Source organism: Tenrec ecaudatus, chromosome 8 (genome assembly GCF_050624435.1).
Source record: "Tenrec ecaudatus isolate mTenEca1 chromosome 8, mTenEca1.hap1, whole genome shotgun sequence".
NCBI classification, from domain to species: domain Eukaryota; kingdom Metazoa; phylum Chordata; class Mammalia; order Afrosoricida; family Tenrecidae; genus Tenrec; species Tenrec ecaudatus.
Window position 1 is genome coordinate 154110899 of NC_134537.1, and position 25432 is coordinate 154136330.

General features: G+C 44.5%; 1 protein-coding gene across 1 annotated transcript in view; it reads right to left on the bottom strand.

Moving 5' to 3' along the window:
- Nucleotides 1–23191, bottom strand: part of VSNL1 (visinin like 1) — a 134303-nt gene extending 111112 nt beyond the window's left edge. Inside the window, exon 1 of the mRNA XM_075555819.1 lies at nucleotides 22968–23191. The gene's annotated coding sequence lies outside the window, so the exon portion shown is untranslated. The remainder of the gene's footprint in view (nucleotides 1–22967) is intronic.
- Between the last annotated feature and the right edge of the window lie 2241 nt (nucleotides 23192–25432).

Below are 25432 nucleotides of genomic sequence, written 5' to 3' on the forward strand. Positions count from 1 at the left end.
TCTTCTACACTCGTGGTCAGCCAAGCTGGTGTGCTTCTTCCATGTGGGCTTTGATGCTTCTCAACTAGATGGCCTCTTGTTTATCTTCAAGCCTTTAAGACCCCAGACGCTCTATCTTTTGGTAGCCAGGCACTGTCAGCTTTCTTCACCACATTTGCTTATGCACACATTTTTCTTCAGCAATCATGTCGGGAAGGTGTGCATCATGGAATGCCAATTTATTAGAACAAAGTGTTCTTGCATTGAGTAAGTGCTTGAGTGGGGGCCCAATGTCCATCTGCTGCCTTAATACTAAACCTCTAAATATATGCACATAGATCTGTTTCCCCACACTCATATAAATATATTTACATATGTACATCCAGTCTTTGGGCCTCTATAAATACTCTTTGTCACCTAGTTCTTTCCTCTATTTCCTTTTGTTTTCCTCGTGTCCCACTGTCATGCTCAGCCTTCATTTGGGTTTCAGTAATTTCTCTCGGTTACCTTGCCCTTGCTGACTCCCTACCAGGCCTCTCACGCCCTCCTTGCTACTGATTTTGGATCACTTATTGCTCCCCTGTCCCTGGGTTGGTCAGCACCACCTCCCTGCCCCCTCCTCCCCCTCTCCCATATCCCCCCCGGAACCATTGGTTCCATTGTTTTCTCTTCCAGATTATTCATCCAGTGCATTTTATCTAGATAGATCTGTAGAGATAATAATATGCACCAAAAATCAAGTCATTGCAAGATAGGCAATGAGTGAGAACACAGCTATGACAATAAAAAGGGAACCAATTACCCATAGAAGAATACATTAATTAAAAGAAAAAAATTTAAAAAGAAAGAAAAGTCTGTAAACAGTTAAAGGTCTGATTTTTGATCTCTAGGCATATCCTTCAGTCAGGTCCAATGGGGTACTGTAAATCTTTACAGGAGCAGAAAAAACCTCATCTTGCTCCCAAGGAACAGCTGGTGGGTTTGAACGGATGACCTGATGGTTGGCAGGCCAATGATTAACTCCAGCACCATCAGGGCTCCTTTCAAGTAACTACCAGACCAAACTCACTGCCATCGAGGCGATTCTGACTCACAGTGGTCATATGGAATGTAGTAGTACTGTCGCTGTGGGTTTCCAAGACTACAACTCTTTACAGGAGGAGAAAGCTTCATCTTTCTCCCGAGGAGCAGGTGGTGGTTTTGAACTGCTGACCACGACCACCATGCCACGAGGGCTTCCTTCACTGACTGCAGGCCATGCCATTCTGCTTCTATTCCTGGAGTGTGAGCTCCCTGAGAGTAGAAACAAGCGATCTAGTTAGTCTTAATACATCATAACTATGTAAATTCAAACCATTTGTGGTCTTAGCAGGATTATAGAAGCACTGGGTCTATTTAAAGCCACACACCTCAAGGAAACACGAAAGCAATGGGGCTTGGGCAGAGTCCTGACACATAGGTGTTGGCCAATTTCTCTATTTGGAAACCACCCCAGGGAACTTTGCATAAAGAGGTGTGTTTCCCACTGGAAATACACGAGAAACCATAGTTCTGTTGTTGCTCTCTGTTGCTGGGGCTTCGGGAGGGGTGACTGAAGAGGAGCCAGGTCCCCTCTCCTCTCCTCTAAGAGAAAGAGCGTGGTGATCCTCTTTCTGGCAGTCTGGGGCTGTAAACATGTTTCCGTGGTAATCCCAGAAGGCAGGGTAGGAAATCAGACCTCGGTGGATTTCCCTGGGATCTATTACTTAAAGAGCCCGAAATAGGCCTCCTTATTGCATTACATCATCAGGTATTTTCCTTCCATGGTACTTAATCTGATTTATAATTTTGTGCTATTTTGTGACTATCCATCTGTTTCTCCTAGTGGACGCTCATCTCCAATGGGGAAGGGATTATGACTCGGTCCACCCCACACACAGAACACTGGGAAAACGGTTCCAAACCCAATGCAGTCAAGTTCATTCCATTTTGACTCAAAGGAGCCCTAGTGGCCCAGTGACTGTGCCTTGTGTTGCTATCACATTAGCTGTGCAAACCCAGCAGGTGCCCTGCGGGTGAAAGATGAGGCTGTCTGCTCCTGTTAGGATTTTAAGAGGCAGGGCCGTCCTGTTCTGTCCTATAGGGTCAAATGGTAAATGACCGGTCAGTACTTGTTGAAAGAAAGTCTTGATAAAATAGACAGCGTCACAAATGCAGGCAGCGTGGTGAGTCTAAAAGCATCAGCATCAACTGTGTAAGGAAGCATGAATTTAATATGGATCTTAGTGCTCTCACTTATTCATGTTGTGACTGTAGGCAAATTACTCAATCCCTGTGCTCATGCATGTCTTTGCCTGAAGTAAGGGTGCTGTCTCTTTCATTGTACTGTGAACAAAGTAAATGAGCTATGCGTGTCAAGCGTTTTGCAGAAACCTGGGTGCAGAGAGATGGTAGGTGCATCTTGTAGAAGAGTTGACAACGGTGTCCAGCTCAACTCTTGCTCTCTTCTCCCTACTTTGCTGGAGCAAATGTCACGAGTGCCGCCACACCTGAGTGGAAGGTGAAGCATGTAAAGAAATTGGGGAACTACACCCAGGAGGATATAGGCTTCATTTGTCATTGAGTTCCTCCCACCAGACATCCAGACATTCTCACCTACCTCTAATTTGGTGACAGAGCAACAATACAAATGTTAAGGTTTCTTTTTCAACGCGAGAGGTCTGGGTGGGTGTCTTTCTGTGAAAGCAGAAATCGGTGTGCACTGTGTGGCAGAGGCAGGTGCTCTGGATTCAAGGGATCAGTGGAGCGGATTCATCAGGAAAGCGGACCATCTCCCAGAGCAGCGCGTGGAGCTGACCGTGTGCACAGGATTTCCATCATCTTTTTGTTATGAGTCCAAAATGAATGCATTTGAATATTGGACGTTTTCTCTAAGCCTCGTTACAAGAATAAGTAATGGGCGCAGAGATTTTTTTTTTACATTTTTGTAATAATAATAGCTAACATCTCTCTGGTGGTGCAACTGTTAACCACTTGGCTGCTAACCCAAAGGTTTGAATGCACTCACCTGTAGCCAAGTGTTTGTCCATACTGTCATTTGATCCATTCAATGCATGTGTGTTAAGCATGCACACAAGCCAGTCACTAGACAAGGTTCTCGGAATACACTGTTGAAACAGAAGTACAAGAAGAAAAGGGGGGGAAGGGAGACGCCGGACAGGGCAAGATATGACAAAATAATAATCTATAAATTATCAAAGGCTCATGAGGGAAGGAGGAGCGGGGAGGGAGGGGCAAAAAGAGGACCTGATGCAAAGGGCTTAAGTGGAGAGCAAATGCTTTGAAAATGATTAGGGCAAAGAATGTACAGATATGCTTTATACAATTGATGTATGTATATGTATGTATTGTGATAAGAGTTGTATGAGCCCCTAATAAAATGTTTTAAAAAATATAAAGAATAAACTTTTTCAAAATGCTAAAAAAAGAAAAATAATCTGTATCTACATTGAATCTTGTTATTGTTAGATCCCTTCTCATCAGTTCCCCCACATAGAGCCTTTGCACAACTGCACAACACAGTGCCTGCCCTGCGCCAGCCTCACAACTGTTCCCATGCTTGAGCCCCCTGTTGGCAGCCACTGCCAATCCATCTCCTTGAGGCCCTTTCTCCTTTTCACTGCCCTCTACTTTACCAAGCATGATGTCCTTCTCCAGGGACTGGTATGTTGGACAACATGTCGAAAGTACGTAAGACTAAACCTCACCATCCTTGCTCTAAGAAGCATTCTGGCTGTACTTCTCCCAAGACAAATTTGATTGTTCTTTTGGCAGTTCATGGTACTTTCAATATTCTTTGACAGCATCATAATTCAAAGACAGCAATTGTTCTTCCGTCTTCCTTATACAGTGTACAACTTTCACATACACATGAGGCACCTGAAAATACCACGGCTTAAGTCAGGCTTACCTTGGTTATCAGAGTAACATTTTTTTTTAATATTCAGCACTTTAAAGAGGTCTTGTGTGTCCCTGGCAGTGTGGTGGTTACATTTTGGGCTACAATGTGTAAGGTGAGCTATTCAAAACCACCAGCCGATCTGATGGAGGAAGATGGGTTTTTCTAACGCCTGTAAAGAGTTGTAAACTCACCAGGGCAGTTCTAGCCTTTCCTACAGGGTTGCTATAAGTTAGCACAGACAGTGAGTTTTTGAGTTGAGCACAGCAGATTTATTCAACACAATGTGTCATTTGCTCTCTTACCTGCTGCTTCCATAAGCATTGACTGCGGATCCACGCAAGACAAAATCCTTGGCAACTTTAATCTTCTCTCTGTTTACAATGATGCTATATCTACCTCTTGGTGATTGTAAGGACTTTTATTTTCTTTGCATAGAGCTTAATCCACACTGAAGGCTGCAATCCTTGATCTTCATCAGCAAGTGCTTCAAGTCCTACTCACTTCCGCCAAGCCAGGTTGTGTCATCTGCTTATCACAGGTTATTAATAAGCCTTCCTCCAGTCCCGATGCCACATTGTTCTTCATGCAATAACGCTCCTTTGGTTATTTGATTAGCCTACAGATTGAGCAGCGCGTGCAGATTCCCCATGAGCAGATGGAAGTACTCTGGAATCCCCATTCTTCTCACGAATATCCACAGTTCGTTATGATCCACACAGCGCGTTATGATCCACACAGCGCGTTATGATCCACACAGCGTGTTATGATCCACACAGCGTGTTATGATCCACACAGGCGAATGTCTTGGCTAGGCAATAAAGCACAAGGAAACCTCTTTCTGGTATTCTTTGATTTGAGCCAAGATGCATCTGACATCAGGAATGATATTCCTTGTTCCACATCCTCTTCCGAATCCAGCCTGAACATCTATCAGCTCCCTGGCAATGTACTACTGCAACTGTTGTTGGATGATCTTCAGCAAAATTTTTCTTCAGTGTGATATCACTGATACTGTACTACACTGTTGGGTCACCTTTTCTGGGAATGGGCACAAATACGGATCTCCTCCAGTCTGTTGGCCAAGAAGCTGTCTATCCAATTCCCTGGCATAGAAGAACAGGCACTTCCAGTGCTTCATCAACTTGTTCGAACATTTCAGTTGGTATTCAGTCAATACCTGGACACTGGGCTTTGGCTAACGCTTTCAGTGCAACCTGAACTTTGTCCTTCAGTGCCATTGGTTCTCCCGCATAGTCTGCCTTTTGAAATGGTTGAATGTCAATTAGTTCTTATTGGTACAATGGCTCTTTATTACTCCCACCTTCTTTAGATGGTTTCTGTGTCATTCTTTTGCTCACAGCATCTTTCAATATTGGAACCCGAGGCTTGAATTGGTTCTTCATTTTTTTTCAGTGGAAGATATCCTGAGCATCCTTTTTGGTGTTCTGACTCTAGGTCTTTGCACATTTCATTATAATGCTTTACTTTGTCTTCTCAAGCTGCCCTTTGAAATTTTCTCTTCAGTCCCTTGACTTCATCATTGTTTTCATTTGCCTTATCTGTTTGTGCTCTGCTGCACGGTCTGGCGAAACAAAACCAGTGGCAATCATATATGTCTAAGAAGGAGCTTGCTATCAAGAAGACATCACAGCCCACATTAAGTCCATGTGTCTGCTGCTAGCTGGAGCCCTCTTCAGACTCACCTAGCCTCAGAGCGATGCTGCAGAAAGTGAAGTGGGATACAGGAAGGTCCCAGGACCACAGGTCCTGTTTTACATCTGGCAAAGTCCGCGTGCACAATCGCGGCTTGTGTTGTTGAACAAAGGTATTTGCAATGAAGTTATTGGTCTTGCAAGATTCTGTCGTGCAATCTCTAGTTTCGTTTCTATCGCCAAGTCCATGTTTTCCAGCTACTGTGACTTCCTCCTTGTTTCCAGCTTTTTCCTTCCAGATGTCAGTAACTATCAATGCACCTTGATTGCCCATTTCTCAATTTTAGACTAAAGATGTTAGTAGAATTCTTCAATTTTCGGCATCACTGGCTTTAGTAAGACATTGTTTGGTGAAGGACAGGGGAAATGAGAAAGAGGAGATGGAGTGACTCCGTGGCTACAATGGGCTCAAGCGTAGATCATGAGAATGGCATAGGACTGGGCAGTCTTCTTCCTTTGTACATAAGGTTGCTATGGGTCCCATCAACTCAATAGCATCTAACAACAGCAAGCTTTAGTAGTTGGTGTGTAAATTTGAACAAAGTTGTGTTGATTGTATTTCTTTATATTTGGATAAATAATATCCTATCACAGATAGCATTGTGCTTCAAGATAGATCTGAAAATACCCATTTTGATAATGAATGTGCCACTATTCCCTTCGATTCCATTATTACGGGCAATAACAAACCATATGGTTTTTTTATTCAAATGGCTAATGCCAGTCCATTTCATTTCACTAATGTCAAGGATATCAATCTTTATGCATTTCATTTTTGACAGCTTCAAATTTTCCTAGAGTCATATAATCCATGCCCCAATTACTAATTGATGTTTGCAGCTACTTCTTCTTTTGAGTCATGCTCCATCAGTAAGGCAGGTCCCAAAGGCTTTACTTCCTCAGGCTTTACTCTTTCCACATCATCATGGTCACTTGACTTTGAGCAGGCAACTCTTCCTCCGTTAGACTTTGAGTGTCCTCTGACCGGAAGAACTCATCTTTGGGCACCATCCCTATCCATATCCCTTTTCTATTTGTGACGTAGTCATTATCTGACATTGTTTCTCTGCTTTCCATCACATGTCCAGGGGCCAATTCCTCGCAATGCACAGTCTCTTCCTTCTTGGCACTCTGTTCTTAGTGTGGAAGTTCTGCTGAAACCTGTTCACTTTGGGTGGCCTGCAGGTATTTGAAATACTAGTGACATAACTTCCAGGATCAAAGCAACACACAAGCCACCACAGTATGATAAATTGCCAGATAAATGGTGGATATCTAATTGTAGACACCTGTAAAGTGGGAATATTTTCATTGCTACAATGAGCCAACCTCAATCTCCATGATGTCCACCCTTGATGTCCAAGCCAGATTCAAATTCAAAGAGATGACTCTCTTCCTGGTTATATCTCAGAGGAACCCAATAACTACAACATAGAAAAGCAGCCTGGGAGTGTAGCTCTCCTAGTCCATCAGCTCCCAGTGAGTTTCTTTACAGTTTATAATCTTCCTGATCGATTATCAAAATCCCCCTCACCAGCAAACTCAGGTTGGCATTTTAGGAAGTTGTTGCCACCTAACATGGATGAAACTGCTTACTTTACATTTCCTAAATAAACAGACATAAGCAATACAAGAGCATTATGCTACTAACTGATTTGTGCTCTGAGCCCTTATCAATAGTCTTGTGAATTCAAACACACTTTTGTAGATAAAGTATCCACTACCGCCCTAATGGTTTCATATGTCCTCCAGGCAGGAGACGGCCTTTCCAGGATGATCAGTTTCACACTTCCTGATTATGAATTCATCTAAGTTCTCAATTTAAATGAAAAGCTCTTTGAGAATGGCAACTATGTCTTCATTAAAAACTAGCGCTAACAAGGATTAAGATGCTTGACACTTGGTCCATGGAAGGTGGGTGCTAGGCAACATGTAGCCATCATTACTCCCTCCGATATGAAAACAGGGGTCAGGTACATATAAAACCAAACCCAAACTCACTGCCATGGCATCAATTCTGCCTCAGCGACCCTGGATGACAGGGTAGACGTACCCCTGTGAGCTTCCCAGATTGCTACTCATTAAGGAAGCAGGAAGCCCCAGCTTACTCCCCCGTTACACACAGAGCAGTGTCATCACAAATTGTTCTTGCTGAATGCCATGGGGGCAGGAGCCATGATGGGCAATGGGGCTATGTGGCCCACCAGCCTTTGTTACACGGGTGACCCACGTTAGGAGTTGTGGATAGACTGTCTCCAAACCAGGAAATGACAGGAGCCAGGAGAAATGGCAAAGGGCCTGAGAATCCCTGGATTTATGTTCATCATATCCCCCCAAAATAAAAATTCACTTTTTCTTAGAGGTTACTAGGTCCACACTCACAAATGGTTTCCTTTTATTTTAATTACTATGAGAAAACCCCAATAAATCCTATAAAGTGTATTGTTGCACGACAAGAGACTTAGCGATGTCATGGCATAATGTGCTTCGGATCTTCAGATAACTCACTCTGCTTTAAAGGATCTGGAAGGAGCTTTTCAACTGAGGAAACTCCTAAGATGTGGTAGATGTAATTACTATGTCAAGACCAGGAAATGAATTCCAAGACGGGACGATGAAAGGAGGTCCTGGATGTTTTTAAGTAAATATTTGGTTTATAAGGGGGTCATGGGGAGGGGACAGGAATGGCATTAAAGCAAACCACCGCCTCATGTGTTAGAGAATATATTCTGGGAAGGGCTTTACCTTGTGAAAGAGTCTTAAGCCATTCTTATATTTCTTGCAGGGAAGTCTTCGAATAAAAACTCTGGTAAAGAAGAAGAAAAAAACCTAGTGCTAATTGAATGTTAATTAAATGCTAGGGTTTAGCTAGGCTGAAATGTATGCCACCTCTATGTTGAGATATACATTTAACAAAGGAGAACTGAGGTCTGGGAGACTGAATTCTTTTCCCAAGGTCACCCAGGCATCGAATGATGGAGTCAGAATTTCAGTATCGTTTTACCTTATGGCTCAATGCTACTTCCATTTCCCATGAGGCTGACATATTAACTGTAGATTATTCAGAATTTCCATTTTTACATGCTAAGAAACAAGGATCCTGAGAAACGAAATGACTTGCCCACGGTCATGTGAAACAGGAAGCAGACTTAGCTCTCGATCAGGCTAACTGCCTCTATTTTTTTATTTTTAGTTATATGTCCTCTGAGACGTCATATTTTAGGAGGTTTCTGGGGAGTCTCATTCAGACGTATAGTGATTCCATGTGTGTGAGAGGAGAACGGTGCGCTCTTGGACATCAGTGGCTGAGATTTCAAATGCAGTTTGCTGATCCTTTCTACCAACAGGACTCTGCTTGTTCAGAATTTCTGTTTGCAGTTGAGATGTTAATCGTTAACCCCACTCTGAGACTCTGAAACACAGCGATAGCCTCCAGTACCTGGGCTGGCAATGCTGGATTGCCTACTCCAGAGAAAAACGCGGTTTTCTACTCCCATAAAGATATACAGCCTTATAGACGCACAGGGGCAGTTCTGTTCTGCCCTCCAAGATCACCCCAGTTCAAAATCGGCTCAATGGCACGGGGTTGGATTTTTGGAATACGATGTCAGGTCATATTTTGACATGCTTTTAATTAGCATGAAGTTAGAAATCGCTTATAATATTGTACACTGGCTCTGAAAATAAGAAACGTTTAAATCCCACATTTTGTTTGGGTTTGTTTTCCCTTTTGTGTGGAGAACCACCCAGCATCGTAAGCATGGGGAGGATCCAGAGCCATGGGGCCTTGGCCGCTTTGGCACCAATATAGACAGGTTTCCATCCAGAAACAAAGGCGAAGTGTTTGTGAGTGGTTGGAAGCCAAAGCACTCCAAGAAGTTTCCTCAAGCTTCTTGGCCTCTTGCTGAGTTTCTTCTTCCTCTCTCTCGTCTTATTTATTTAGGAATCATTCATTGAAGCCCTTGTACATGCCAGAATCTCTTCTCAGCACTTTCATAGACATTCTGCTACCCAGTTCTTGCCACTAATCTCAGGAGTATGACTTTCGGTTTCCAGTGTTTAGAAAACTGCCCAGAGACGTTAGGCTTGATTTTAAAGCCAGGTCCCTTTTATCCCGTTCATCGATCTCCTCGAAGGAGCAGTCATGTTTTCTATAAAACAGGCTCCTGTTTATTAGCCAGTTATGATACATAGATCCCCTTTGCACCCTAATGGAAATTATAAAAATATTCACGAGCATTGAACCTTGCCTATCTATTTGATATCAAGTGCTTCCATCCCCTCCACTTTTGGTGTGCTCACAGTGCTGTGGTTGAGTTTGTAAGAGTCCTCATGGAAACACACTTGAATAAGATCTTAAAATGCCTTCGTTTGCCTCAGCCTAATCCACTGGGCAGAGTAGGGAAAAGGTGGATGTTATCATGTGTGGTTTAATCATAGGCAAAAGGTGTGTGAGGATGTGTGGGGTTCGTTTCGTTACATTATTAGCTCCAAATATGTATGTTTCCTGTACTACAAAGTATTCAAAGATCCAGTGAAAACTGGCTCGCCACTTGATCACTTACTAGCTGCGGCTGAAGCCCTGATAGTGTGGTGAGTTACGTGGTGGGTCGCTGACCCTCGGGTCAGTGGTTTGAACCCATCGTCCATTCACTCCTCGGGAGAAAGATGAGGCATTCTGCTCCCGTAAGCACGAGCCACTTAAAACCCATGGGGCCAGCTCTGCTCTGTCCACAGGGTCGCTATGAGTCAGAATTGACTTGATGGCCGTGACTTTTGGACCGGTGTGACTTTGGGCATGTTATTTTCCTCTCTGAGACAGACTTTCCATGGCTATAAAATGAAGCACGTAACTATTACCTAGCAAAGTAGTAATGTGAAATACATGTGTATACATAAATGTAGCACAGTGCCTAGTACATCCTGAATGTTGTACAAGAACTGATTGCTGGTGTTGTCGTTGTCGTCGGTGGGTACTGGCCAGTCTCGTCTGCCCCGTGTGACGGAGCATCATTGCCGCTGAGGGTATCCTAGGCTGAGGTTTTCCAGAGGTTTATCACCATGGCCCTTCTCTCCTAGAATCAAAGAACCTTAAGGTGGGTTTGAACTGCCAGCCTTTTGGTTAGCCATTGGTGCTTAGCCATTACACCGAGATATTTTAGCTGTTATTGTTACAAGAGACACACGATCTCTGCTTTCAGAGCCTGTTGTCATATCATAAGCTGGCTTAGAGAAAAACTCCCATATCATATGCAATCAATTGTGGCTAACAACCACAACAGAAAAATGATGGAAATTCTGTGCACGCAGTCAGCTCTGCGCGCTGCTATGGACGAAGGCCAGCTTTCTTGGTTAATCCGCACCACTGGTCCCCTGGATCCACAGCACCTGCGTCTGCCACTCAGTGCACACCGATTTCTGCTCTCGCAGAACACCCACCTCAACCTCTCGCTTTGAAAAGAAACATCTTACATCCCGTGTGGTTCCTTATGATCACCAGTTGATTACACCAGCTGCTATCCCATTTGGGATGATCTTATCTTTTCAACGACTTTCAGGTTTCCATAAAAATCATTTTTGTTTTTTTCTTCTTTTAGACATTACAATGCTCAGTCCAAATGTTACATAGATGTCCATTATATGTCAATTGACTGTCTCATTTCTCAAATGAAACTTGACCCAAGATTTCACAGTCCAACAGTGAGGAAGGAATTACAATCTGCCCTTTTTTTGTCCTGTGACCTGCTCTGCTGCCCCCAGGGAGGGAGCGGGAGAGGGGCTTTTATAGGAAACGGGCAAACTCTTTTGTGATGGATGTTGGTGTCACCTGGCCATCAGAAGGCTTTGTGAGTCCGGTGCCCACATGAACTGTCTTATGGGGTGCATGGTGGACACCAACAAAATCATTCTGGGAGGGTTTATGCACGACACAGATCCAAGGACCGCTAAATCCTTCCATTTCTACTCCATTCCGTTATGTTGCCCTTCAGGGGGATGCCTGTCTAATGGGGATTGAGAATGTGGCAGGCATGGTATCATCTTCCAAGGAACGTACTTCTGCAGGGGCGTTGGTATGTTCATATGTGACTGAGTTCAGATGTGTTACTGATGACTGAGAGAGGTCACTGTAAATTAAGGAGTAATACGGATTGAATTAGCTATCTGTGATGTAAATCCTAAGGCCTATATCTGTGGTTATAATCCCATTTGTGAATGACTTTTCTTTGTTAATGAGGCAGTGTTAGTGTAGCTTGTGTTTGAAATCAATCTCTTTTGAAATATGACAGGGGAAATTAAGTCAGCAGCAAGCAGGCCAGAGATGGGGTGATAAATTCCATGCCACATGAAGGTGATCAGAGCGCCAACAGAGAGGGAAAACCTTCCCTTAGAGCTCGTGCTTGGAATCCAGACTTCTGCCTCCAAAAACTTTGAGAAAATAAATGTCTGTTGGCAGAAGCCCAACATTTGTGGTTTTCTGAAATAGCAGCCCTGGATAACTAAGATATGGTGGTCTCAGAAAGGTTCCATTCTAACAGAATTGTGGCTACCTCGTGAGACAATATTTTTACTGGCCTTGAAGAGACACCTTTGTCTCTACTGGCCTATACTGAGAAGACACACAGCATTTGCCAAGCAGCTTCCTGGTTACTTTATTTGTTTCTGGTTTGGCTCTTTTGCTTTGTTTTTGATCGATTGATTGTGAATGGAGTGAGGGGGGTTTACATTTCAGATCAAGGCTGCATTCACCAATTCAAAGAACTCATCAACAACACCCCCAGCCCCCTTTGCCCTCCCCTCCCCTCTCTTCTGATTTTCTTCTAATTTTGTGGTCCTCCATCACCCCTTTCCCTCAAGTCAACACCTGTCAACCCCAAGTCCGTTGCCTCTTCTTCCCTCCCTTGTCATGCCTCCCTCTCCCTTGGGAACCTCCCAACTCTGTTCCCTTTGGATGCAAGACTTTGTCCTGGTTCTTATCCTTGAAGTGGTCTCATACAATAGTTGGCCTTTTGTGATTACCTAATCTCACTTAGCATAATGATCTCCAGACCCATCAATGCCACAAAATGTTTCATCACTGTATTTTAAGGGACATGTATATATATATATATATATATATATATATATATATATATATATATATATATATATATATATATATATATATATATATATATATTATTCCCTGTGCATTTTTACCAGTTCCTTTATCCATTCTTCTACCCAAATTCTCACAACTGTACCGATAGGCAACATCATGATCAATAGAGAAAAGGATGGAGTCGTCAAGGATTTTGTCTTGCTTCATTCCACAATCAATGTTTATGGAAGGAGCAGTCAAGATATTAAAAGTTGAGCTGCCTTAGGTCAATCTGCTGCACAAGACCTCTGTAGAGTATTGAAAAGCAAGGATATCACTTTGAGGACTAAGGAAGGTCCGCCTCACCCTAGCCGTGGCATTTTCAATCACCTCATATGCATGAGAAAGTGGAACGTTGAATAGAGAAGACCGAAGAAGAAATGATGCATTTTGATTGTGATACTGGAGAAGATGATTGAAAGTACCATGGACTTCTCAAAGGACAAACTGATTTGTCTTGGAAGAAGTATTCTCAGAGTGCTCCTTAAAGGCAAGGATAGCAAGACTTCATCTTACATACTGTGGACATCAGGAGAGACCAGTCTCTGGAGGGTATCAAGTTTGGTAAAGTAGAGGGGCAGTGAAGAGGGAGAAGACCCTCAAAGAGATGTATTGACATTGTGGCTCAAGCACAGAAATCATTGTGAGGATGGCAAGAACCACGCAGAGTTGCAGCCTGTCCTTCATATGGTCCCTATGGGTTGGAACCAACTCAGTGGTACCTCACAACAATAACTTATGGCTGCTTGGGCTATTTCCAACTTCCTGCTTGTGTGAACTGTGCTCGGATGAACATGAGAGTGCATGTGTCCACCATACTATGTCTCTTACTTCTTTAGGGCATATACCCAGCAGAGGGATTGTTGGATCATATGGGATTTCCGTTCCCAGTTGTTTTCGGTGGTGCCATACTGCTTTCCACTCTGATTGTGCATGGGTCAGGTTCATTATTCTTATGTTGTTTTGGCCTATATGCACATGCTGCTTCGTTTCTTGGCAGTGGCTAGGTATTATTGAATAAATTTTCCACTCATACTGACCTCATGTGACAGTATAACTACCCCATAGGGTTTTCTAGGATGGAATGTCTTGGGAAGCAAATCACTGGGCCTTTTTTTACCTGCAGAACTGTTTGGTGGATTCCAATCGGCAGCTTTTTAGATTAATGGGGAAATATCATTTTGCCAGTTTGACATTCTCTGCCTCGTGATCATCAGTGTTCACCGTTTCCATCACTAAAAACAACCAAGTCCACTGCCATCACATTGGTTCTGACTTCCAGCAGCCCTAAAAGATGGCGTAGAAATGCTATTGATCTTTAAGGGAGCATATTACTCATTTCTCCAATGGAGTAGCTGGTGAATTTTGAACTGCAAACCTTGGGGTCACCAGTCCATTACTGGTAACCACTTGGCTCCTTTTCTCACCATCCTATCAGAAACCAAACTCCCTGCCACTGAATCAATTCCAACTCAAGGTGAATCTACAGGACAAAATAGAACTGCTCCTTTATGTTTCTGTGACTTAAAATCTGTGTGGGGGCAGAAAACCTCATCTTGCCCTGACAGAGAGAACACTAACCCAGGGCTCCTCATTACCATGATAAAACTCAAAACCAAATTCATTGGCATCAAGTGGACATTGACTCATAGGCCTCTCTTAATCCCCAAAGCCTAAACACTGCACTTCCAGAGCTTCCCAGCTGAAGCCGACCCACAGACAGGGCCATGGCTACCTTTCTTTCGGCAAGCATTCTGCTCCAAAGTGAGTCATGCTGCCTCTACCAGGAAACGACTGTGAGCCAATTTCTACAGATACACCACGAGAGGCTCCAAAGTAAATAAGGACAATACAGATGTATCTCAAACCTTCAAATAATTCAGGGTTTCCCTCCAGAATCATTTTACTTCAAATTCTAATTTTCCATCTTCCCCAATTTAACTACAAAGAGTTGGTTACAGCTATACATGGAACTGGTCATTTTATCTCGGGAGCCGGGGCAGCGGGGGGGAATGATAGGGAACTCATTTAACTTTATATAACTTCAGTGCAATTTGTACAAGGTCTCCAATTACCTTTATTTTTATCAAGGCTAAATTAAAACCATAGCGTTAAATAATAATGATAATTTTCTCACTCTCACATGGCACTGTGTAATCTGTGGAGTACATTCATAAGGTTTACCAAAAACTGGCAGTAACTCTGAAGTAGAAAGGAGAGGCAATGCCACCCTTATTTTCACACGAGGGAACTCAAATCAGTGGCGATTAGCTACGATTCAGTCTTGGAAACCCCCAGGGCTCCTCGACTCTGTCCTATCAGGTCACCAGGAGCCCAAACCAACTCCATGGTTTCATTTTTGGAATACAGTGTCATGTTTTTAATATAGTTTTAATTAGCAGGAAGTTGGAAATAGAATACAATACTGTACACTTGCTCTGGGAATAAGAAGCTTTTGCATGACAGACTTTGTTCTGTTTTCTGTGAGGTGGAACCGTACAGAAATATAGGCTTGGGGAGGATTCAGAGGCATTAGTGGAGTTACCTCGGCACCAGTCTAGACGATTTCCCTCCAGAAACGAAGTAGAGGTCTTCTCAAGGAATCGGTGGCCAAAGCACTCCAAGATGTGTCTTCATAGCAGAGAAGCAGCAAGGAGACTGGGAGACTGGGAGGCAGCCAGAGCAGCCAGCAGGCTTCCTGGTTACGGAGGCAGAGGCCAAAGGACCAAGCGGTTGAGAGGCTGAGGACCAGAGTGTCTTAGCTGCTGGCCGAGGAGGGTTGTTGCTGTGAACCAATGGCTTACAATGTACTGATCTTGATTTGTGGTAACCTAGCAACTTCCACAACATTGCGAATTATGCTGTGTGTGAGTTCGGTGCGGCTGTTGGCATGGGCTGTCAAATCCAGCACAGAAGTAGAACGCCAAGGGAGGAACCGTTGGTGTCAGAACAGGGTGAAGAAAGGTGTGGGGCAGCGCAGGCCTGCCCTCTGCCTTGTGGTAATAGGGAAGCTAGAGGAGGTGAGCGATGGTCTCTCATGCAGCTCACAGTGAAACACAGAAAAGGGAACGGCAATCGTTTCACTAGACCTTCTAGTGTCCCTTATGTGTGCACTTGTTAAAAAGCTACTTGCAGTTAAAGGTATGGTCTTGAAAAAATGTATTTGGTTACACTCAGTTTGCTTGTGAAGTTGGTACTGAGGCTTGATACCCTCATGTTGGGGTCGAATTCTGCTCCATAAGATTGAGTGGCCTTTTATATCTGTATCTATCTATAAGGTACCTCAGACTGGACTTGAATTGCCATCCTTAACTGTGTACCACTGAGAGACTCCTTTTTAGCACGTGAACATATGTGTGCATTTGCACGCTTCAACAAGTTCATGGAAAAAAATTCCCTTATCTTTCAATTCCATTTTTCCGTGAAATTTTTGAAGCCTCCATAAATATTTACCAGGATAAATCAAAAAGTATATTAAATCTCCAGTTCATATATGTATGAGTGGATGTCCAACAAAAGATGTTTACACATGTCTTTGTGATCACTGAATGGCTGCAGGCAAGCACACCTCGGGCTGCCACCACATGGTCAGCAGTTCGAAACCACCAGCAGCTCCTACTCCCGTAAACAGGTAAAGTCTTGGAAACCCACAGCGGGGTTGGTCAGAGTCGGCACTGGCTGCATGGCGGTCCATTTGGTTTTGGTTTGGTCTCACTCGGGTGCCTTCAGAAGACTAGCTTCTCCTTGGGCTGATCCAGGCCAATTAAATGCAAGACAGAGGGGTCAGCCCAGGTCTCTGCAATTGTTGTTGGGTAGTGTTTGTGTGTTTGCTTTTTAACTCCAAGGGGTTGATATTGATGGGTTCTCTCCTGAGATACAGAAAAATCACGGGGGCTTATTACATAAGCTGAACGAGTAAACAAAAACCTGCATTGGTGAGGGAAAAGAGCCGGGAAGATGCGCTGCCGCTTTGGACATTTTGTCCCTCTCCCGATGCACATTCTTCACAGGTACCAAGGGCTGTCCTATGAGAATATTGTTAGCGAGCCTCAGCACATTTTCCCGACAGCCCCTTCAGAGTTTCTTGTTCCCAAAACTTGGAGACAATTTCCAAGGAGCACAATTTTCAGCCTTCAGGATGCCCACGCTGCGGCCCTGAGAGAGTGGAAAGCCAAGAGCGGGGAAGGCTTAAAGCAGAGAAAACACCGCCTTCCGGAGAGGATAGACCTCGATGGAGGATATGTTGACAAACCATTTTGACATTTTTATTTAATGAAGGTTTTTATGATTTTACACCTATACTTTTTGACGTGCCCTCATATTATCTTCCATGTCCTGTTCAAGAACCCTGTGCATTATGATTTTAAGTGAAAACTGAGGCCCAGAGGCTACACTTACTCAGTCGCAGGTCTAGCTAAGTCTGTCCGGTTTGACATAGCTGGCTTGCATTTCTTCTCGTGATTTCCTGTGAGCCACCTGCAATCTGGGGAGGGCTGCGCTTTCTTATTCACAGACTGAGAGTGAACAGAGGCACGCTGGTGGCTTTCTGTCGCCTCCCAAGGGAAGGCTACCCTTGGTACCATTTAAAAGAAACCAGAATAATTTTGTACACAGAATTTTACGTTTCGTTCACAATTTCCTTTCATTTCTCATGAGGTTTCCCACTTGAACTTTGAAAATGAGAGAGGTTATTCTTACATGTAAATTAGCAATCTTACATATAAATAGCAAGCAATCTTACATATAAATTTCAGAAACACTGCAATTTCACGAATCAACATTTTAATGCCAAAGGCTTTCACCAACTGAAATTGTTAACTAACAATCACACCTGGACAGCACAGCTTGATACATTAAAAATAACATCGTACTCTAATAAATATTTCCATTTTAGTGATAATTCTGGAAGGACCTCCATCCAATAAGGCATTTGTTCCTAAATTCAAGGTTGCGTTTCAAGACACTAGCAGTAAATTCTTTAATTACACATGAACAAAACAAATGTAAAATACAAACGCCAGAGACCTCTAAAGTGCCAAGATCTACTATTTTAAGGCATGTTAAGCTGCAAGAAACATTTGAAAACCACAGAACACTCAGGTCCATTTACTTGCATTAGAGAATATTCATCCAGGTTTCAAAGTTCATTTAACATGTTAATGATTTGCAAAAAAAGAAACAAAAGCGATTTATGAACAGCACCTCCAAAATTTGTAGATTCTCAGGGTCTAGGAAGTTATAAGCAAGATCCAAAGAAGGGAAAAAAATTAATGACATATGTCCATATTTTGGAAAAGTCCCCAAATGAGGAAGAATTTAAATAAAAATAAAAGAATTTAAAGGAAAAAAAACCGTATATGAGCAAGAATTTAAAGACAAATAAATTCAGATCATTTGAAAATATTTTCCTTTTATAATCTATGCTTTAAATATTTTTTTAAATATAAAGTTCAGCCGTGGGTTTTGAAATACAGTCTACTTGAAGGCCCCTTGTGAATGGCTTCAAGCTTTAATTGGTTGTAATTTAGAACCATATGAAATAGATTGATCATCTGCAAATAACTCAACAAATGGATGGACCTGCTGTGCATTATCATTTTTAAAAATAAGTCATCGGTAACAGCATAATAGTTCATATATGTGGTGAGTACAGTGAAGCCAGACCCTGGTGAAATCCAGAGAAAATTGAAGAAGCAGGACAACTTATCTGCTTTCCATGCTTTAAGTTGGCTGAGAAGGGTAGAGCACATCTCTGTGATGCCTTCACAGGCACCTTCTTACAATGTCACATCTCTCTGAGGTCTCGTCAGTAATTTGTGATTCCATTTCGGTTTCATTCATTAGGTGCTTTTGAAAGAAACTCCGAGATCTTTCCATTTGGAAAAGTCTCAATGAATCAAGCTGAGAGCAACTCAGACTCCTCTGATTCACTTAAGAAAGCATATGTATGTGATCTTTAAGAACAAACCGGACATGAGAAATGCAGCGTCGCAGTCCCTTCTCTGTGTGAACAGGTGCAAACACCTCAGAAGGTTTATCATTAAATAAGTGGAATGCCACAGTCTTAGGCTTACTACTACCAATTCATACAAATAAATAAAAAGATATGTATATAGTAGAATTTTTATTAATGTAGTGTGCTTATAGCTCCACTAGAAATTAAATTACAGGGGACCATAGTCTTTTTGTAGAAAGATTCCATTTCCTGTTATAATGAACAAGACACCGTCAGCGGTTTCTTTTGGAATAGCTCTTCAGTTGATATAGGACAGAGTACCGACTCTGAAAGTCACTGCACTCGGAATGTGGAAACATTAAAATGGCTGTTAATATTGCAATCTCACGATAATTTTATGTCTTTAATACTTAGACATGCCTTTCATATAAAAATTTTTGTTTTGTATACGCTACTGACATCAGATTGGGTCATATATATGTGTCCCATCTGGCACACACATTCTAGTAACTATATGATTTAACCAATAGGATAGGCTGGTTATTCATTAATGTATCACTTTTCCATGTGGTACTTCAAGAATATTAATGTGTGTATATACTATATGTATCACTGCAACAGACACTGTCAATTTTAACCTTAGATCAATTGAATGTGATCCTTTCTATTAAAAGAACTTCCCTGAGCAGTGACTAATTTTAGGCCAATAGAAATCACTCAATAAGACATAGAGCAATATGAAAACACATTGCTTTCACCCATTAGGAAACCACACATTTGACATTGATATTGTATGGTCATTTTATGAAATCTGCATGAAGTTCCTGAGTGGTGTTTGGAATCCTTCCTGAGAGGTAACCTCTAGCTTGCCCAGAAAAACATGCCTAATCACGCAATTCTATGACAGAATGTGATTCATGTATCCTAATCCATGAAGGGCAAGTAGTAGCTACCACGGGTGTCTGGATATCTGCCCAGGTGTCCGGTGTCCAAAAGGGCTGTTTCCAGAAACCATTTACAAGACCAGGTGATGCCTGGGCTGAGATCAATAGGAATACAGAGTATTCAAGATAAAGCTTATTCCAATTCAGTAAAGTTTACCATGGGGTGGAATTAAATTAAATTGCTAATTGGTGAGTGTGCTTTGAAATTCACTGCTCCTTTTTCAACTTGCTCAACAACTTCAAGGAGTGTTCAGCTAGTCTTTAAGAAGACTCTGCCTACTTCTGGCCTGACCTCTCATGATTTAAGCCTCTCCTCAGACAGCTAACACAGGGAAGAATCCAAGTTAGTTCCCTAAGGGGAAATTTGATATGGTCTTGGTTTTCTTTCTGAGTACCTTAGATATTACTTCTGGAGAAGGAGCCAGAGTGCAGAGATTATCTTTAAAAGGCCTAGAAATTTATTTCATAGGTTCTTGGAAGGTATAAGGTAGAAAAGTAGGAAGGTAAGAAGGAACGAAAGAGAAAGACTGAAGGAGAGAAGACAGGCCAATGGGTAGGCTGGTATGCCCGTTTTACCGCCTCTGTGCAGTAAACGCAGCCCAACAAAAAGCTGTGTGTGTGTTTAAAAGCTCTAAAGCTTCCTAAAACCTGCACGATTTTCTTCTTCTGGTTAAACCAGTCAAGCATTCTTCTGCTTTCCCTCCCCCTTTCTCTGTAGGTGACTTTCTCTGAGGGAATTCCATGAAAGCCCTAGACAGGTAGATCTGATTAGGACTCTACCTTCTAGGGAGAGCTGGCAGGGCCTGTACTGTTTACACTGCAGCATGCTCGCTTGCTCCACCGGGTCCAAATGCCCGCAGTTGCATCAGTTTGGGAAGAGTGGCGATGGCACTTGCAGGATCTCGGAAGGCTGGATTCACTGCTGGATTCTGGTTAACAGAGCCTGGGGGCACTAGAGAAGAAGCCTGGCCTGGGCTGTCTTCAAGCAGGAGCTGCAGAATCCAGCTGGATGGAGAATTCCAAATCAATGGAGGTGCAGAGGAGACCAGGGAGGCCATAGTAAACAGCCACTGGGGGTGGGGGTGGGGGTTAGAGGTGAGGAGCAAAAGAAGCGACATGGACAGAGATCTTCAAAGGCAAGAGAATGCAGAGCATTGAAGCTTGGTGATCTTTAAAGGACCACTGGAGACCATCTCAAAGCAGGCACTTGGTTATATGGAGACTGCAGCAATGTCGCTGAGGATGCTGGAAAGGGCAGAAGGGAGGGAGGATTTTCTTTGCACATGATGTTTCAATGTCTTATTCCATAGACTAGAAGCCAACTGACTTTTCTCTAGCTTGATGGCTCTGGACCTCCGTTTCCTCCTCTGCAAAACTAGGGGATTGCCCGAGATGCCTTCTAATTTGACACGCTATTACCATCAGCCTATGCGTCAGGGAATCCAAGACCAAATATCAATGAAATGTAATACCAGACACCACCCCCTCTTTCCCACCACTCATTAACAGTGGGGTGCAACACCTGTACTAAGCATTGAACCAGTGCCAACTCCAGAGGGATGACAAGGAATATGGCTCAACCGTGACAAATGATGGGCATGTCCGCTTGGAGGAAGGAAGGAAGGAACAGAGAAGGCAGTGTGATTTATATTCTGGATTTCCATGGAGAGACTTTTCTCAAAATTTCTATTCAAATCTCATCCAGCTAAATAAATGATAAGTTCCTTTAAGAGGTTCCCATAAACAGTTAGACCAATAAAGGGGTAAAAATCTTGTGACTATCTGCCCTCTTTGATGATGTGTTTATTTCATTTCACCCCCTCCCCCCAGATTGACCCTGCTTCCCCCCCCCCCTAGAAATCCAGCAGCTATGGTAATACTCTCCACAAGTTTCTCTCATCTGCCTGCATCATTCCAGTCTACCAAGCTGTTTCAGGGCAGCATTTTCTGGGGTTATTAAACACTTGAAGCTCAATGAGCATGCACTAATGAGGAGAGTGTGCAGTGATGCAGGATACCTCCCTGCAGCGCGCACGGACACGTGGCTCATAAGGCGTGGAGGTGAAATGCATTTCCACAAGAGTTTCCTTTTGGGTGTGTTTCTATCGGAAATGGCTTTCATCAAAATTAATAAGCACCAACGAAACACCTGATGTGTTTCCCTCCAGTGGGAAGTGGCACACAGGTCTCAGGCAGCTTTTGTTTCCCACACCCAACTGCATTTCCATCTCTTCGCAGTCTCCAAAATATAGACAGGAGGGCAACTCTGAGGGAAAAATGGATTCCCCACACTCGCATAGGCGCAGCTCCGCGCAGGGCTGAGCACGCTCGCTCCTGCAGTATCATTTCCCCATGCCCCTCACCCCTTCCCTCCCCACCCACCCCACTTCACCAGCACCCCTGGAGGGTCTCAGCAATTTCATTTCCGCAGGGATGTGACCTTGCAGACACCCCCTTTCCAGTCTGGAGGCAAGCAACAACCCATTTTACGTGAAGACACAAAACGACCTTTTCTCCTCTAAAGAAACACTACACAACTTAACGCGTGGCTTCCAGTTTCTCAATCACGCATTCCAGAATGACAATGTGGAATGCAAAAGCAGGTAACTAGTTTGGGCCCCCATTCAGCCACTCAAGAGTCTCTGTTTCAACCGATGCTGATGACGGTGCGGTGCGGCGAGAACCAACGTTTTTCCTCATCTGCCCAAAGACCATCATGACGAAAACTGAAAAGCGAAAGACTGGGGCATGATTTTTTTTAAGACGAAGAGGGAATGGTGGTCCCGTGACGCCTACCTAGCTCCGTGGGTCGAAAACACTTCACATCCCTGTTTGCTACCATCGTGTCCAATTCAATTTTACTTAGCCAACCCCTCTGCTCCCCTTCCGCGGGGAGGAAAATGGTGCACCCACCTCAGGGGCGCCAGGCTGCTACTGGATTACAACCGCTCCACAGTTTTCCCCGCAACCAGAAAACTTCACAGCCGTCCAATTAGCTACTTCCATCTGTGGAAGGAACCCTGTCTATTTATAGAGAGATACGAAGAAAGCACCGCAGTCTCAGCTATCTCCTAGGCATCCAAGACAGCCCCCCAAACCGCATCTAAACACACCCCTTCTGCCCCCTCCACTGCTCCAAAAGGTCCCTCACGACGAAGAGCACATCTCGACGGCCAGGATGAACCGAAACCCTTGGCACGATGCATTTAGATGCATCTATGCGAAGCTGGTGGCACCAGCCAAAGCATCACCCTGCTACACATGCAAAAAGGCAACGAAGATGGTATTTTTCACTTACAGTTAGAGCGCTGCGCACGGTCACTTTAAAGCAAAGGAGAAAACTCAAGATCTTTGTTTTCCTCTTAAATATATATTTAATTGGAATAAACGGTTAAGCCGTCTCTGAGTGGCTCTTTTGCGCTCTTTTTCTCCAGAGCTCTAGGTGGCTTAAATCCCTCTCGAATCCCGCCGTGTCGGTCCCGCAGCCGCCGCCGCACGCTCCGGTAAATCTCTGCAGCAGTTTGGGAATCCCATAGAAAACCTTGGGTCCCTGGAGCTGGGTGCGCAGGCGCGCGAGCCTCCGCCTCTCCCGGCCCCCCCTCCCTCTTCCCTCCTCCCTCTTCTAGCTCCGCATCCGTTTCTTGGGGAGCTCCGGAGCCAGAGACCAAGAGCTGCTAGGCGCATGCTCAGTCGGAGGGGCTCGGAGTTACCGCGGATGGATTCCGCATCTCCGCATTTTAACAAAAGCTCTAAAGGAAAGTACGGTAGGTGGGAAAAGGGAGCTTTGCGGTAGAGGAAACCCGCACCTGGGCAAACCAGGGGGCGGGGCGGCCGGGCTAGACCCGCCCCGCCTGGGGGCCCACGGCCAGGTAGCCCAAGGCGCAGGCCCCAGGCAGAAAGTGGATCTAGCTTTTCCCGCCAGTCTCAGCCCTAGCCAACATCCAGACCAAATCCATTGCCAGGCTGTGAGGCAAAACTTGCCGCAAAAGAAAGGCGCCGTGTTTGCGCAATGGTTACACGCTCGGCTGCTAACTGAAAGGTCCCCACGTGGAAGAAAAATGTGCCACTCTGCTCCCTTAATGATTAATAGGCTTGCATGATACTCTATGGGCAGTGGCAGTCTGTCCCATAGAGTTACTAAGAGTCAGCCTCGCTTTCGACTGGATAGCAAATGGCTTTGGGTTTGGTTTTGTGTTCAGGTGAAAGAGAACTACAGAAATCTCTTTCTGAGAAGGAAAACTCCCAGTAAGCTGTGAGCACGTTCCTCTGACTCAAGAAGGAAGGGTTATGGCGCGTTTTTTCCTGCTGTGCACCATTTCAGCAGCGGGTTTAAGGTTGAGAAAACTGACAACCGTGTCCTTTAAGCATGGTCCAGCATGGTCCTGGCCCAGAGGAGACTTTAAAGAAGTGTGTGTTGAAGAAAACTGGGCCCGGAGTCGGCTGCTTAATCTGTGCGGACTTGAATAAAAGACCCATAAGCCCCTTCTGTATGCATTTAAGAAATACATATTTTCTGAATTATTCTGGTGATGTGTTGTAGGTGATGGGGTGATGGGCCAGCCTCCAAATCCAGAGTTGTTGGTACTGTGAAGCCAATTTTTAAAAGTCCTCTTTCTGTCCTTGGCTGATGCACCCGATTGCCAACCCCCCTCCCTCCTCCGCCGCTCTACACTGGTCTGCCAAAGCCTAGAAGACTTGGCAAGCAGTAGTGCCCAGTAAATGTTTGGTTGATTCCCTACCAGGAAAAAAAAAAAAAAGAGGATCCCAGATGTTTCCAACCTGATCAAACCCTCCCAGTGTGTGGTACGTACATTCATTCAACAATGATTCATTGAACACCTACAGAGTATCAGGTACTGCGCTAAGCATTGCGGAGAAATTCAGGGAGAGGGGTGGGGGTGGTAGAAGAACTCTGGGGTTAGCGATCAGGAAGGGATTTTATTTTGGGGGGAAGAGAAATCTTAGGGTGTCGTTAAGAATGACGTGCTCCTTGCGTAGTGCTTTACCATTTGCAAAGCCCCTGGACACCTACACACCTTAGCGCATTTAGGAAACCTGCAGAATTAACCTTTGTGTGCTGGGGGTGAGGAACCGGGCTCTAGAGGGTGCAACCTTCTAGAACAGGAGGTAGCTGGCTCTTGAACCCAAGTGGGAGAGTCCAGTTTTAGGCTACCTAATTCGTCTAGGAAAAACTCCGCTAGACGAGTTTGCCAATCACAGACGTGCTCTCTCTAGGCTGAGAGCCTCCGGTAGTGAGCCCAAGCCACGGCCTCTTTCTCGACGCCAACTTGCTTGTCCCAGAGCCCAGTCCAGGCTTCATTGGGTCAAACTCTTGGAGAAGGCTACGGAGTAAAGGCAAGCGTTCCCAAGACGCCAGGGATTCAGCCCGCGGTGTCCCCTCCCGCCGGGCTCCCCAACCGCCGCGTTCTGGTGAGCGCGGAAACCCGGAGCGAGGAGCCGCGCGGAGCCGAGCGCGCGGCCTGGGCGCTGCGGCAGCTGAGCGCGTTCCTGGGCGGCGGGGCTGCGGTCCAGCGCCGGCTCCGCGCGCCCGGACTGCAGACCGCACTGCGTAGCCTGCGGCTCACGAGCTGGACGGCGTGTCTTCCGACAACTGGGACAGGGTGCAATGAAGACAACCTCCCACGCTTTAATTTTTCATCTTTGTCGATTTTTCTCCCCCTCGAAAACCAGTTTACCCGAGTTCTTTCTTTCCAGCGATCAGCCTTCGCGCCGCAATCTGCATCAACTGTGGGAGTCACGGTG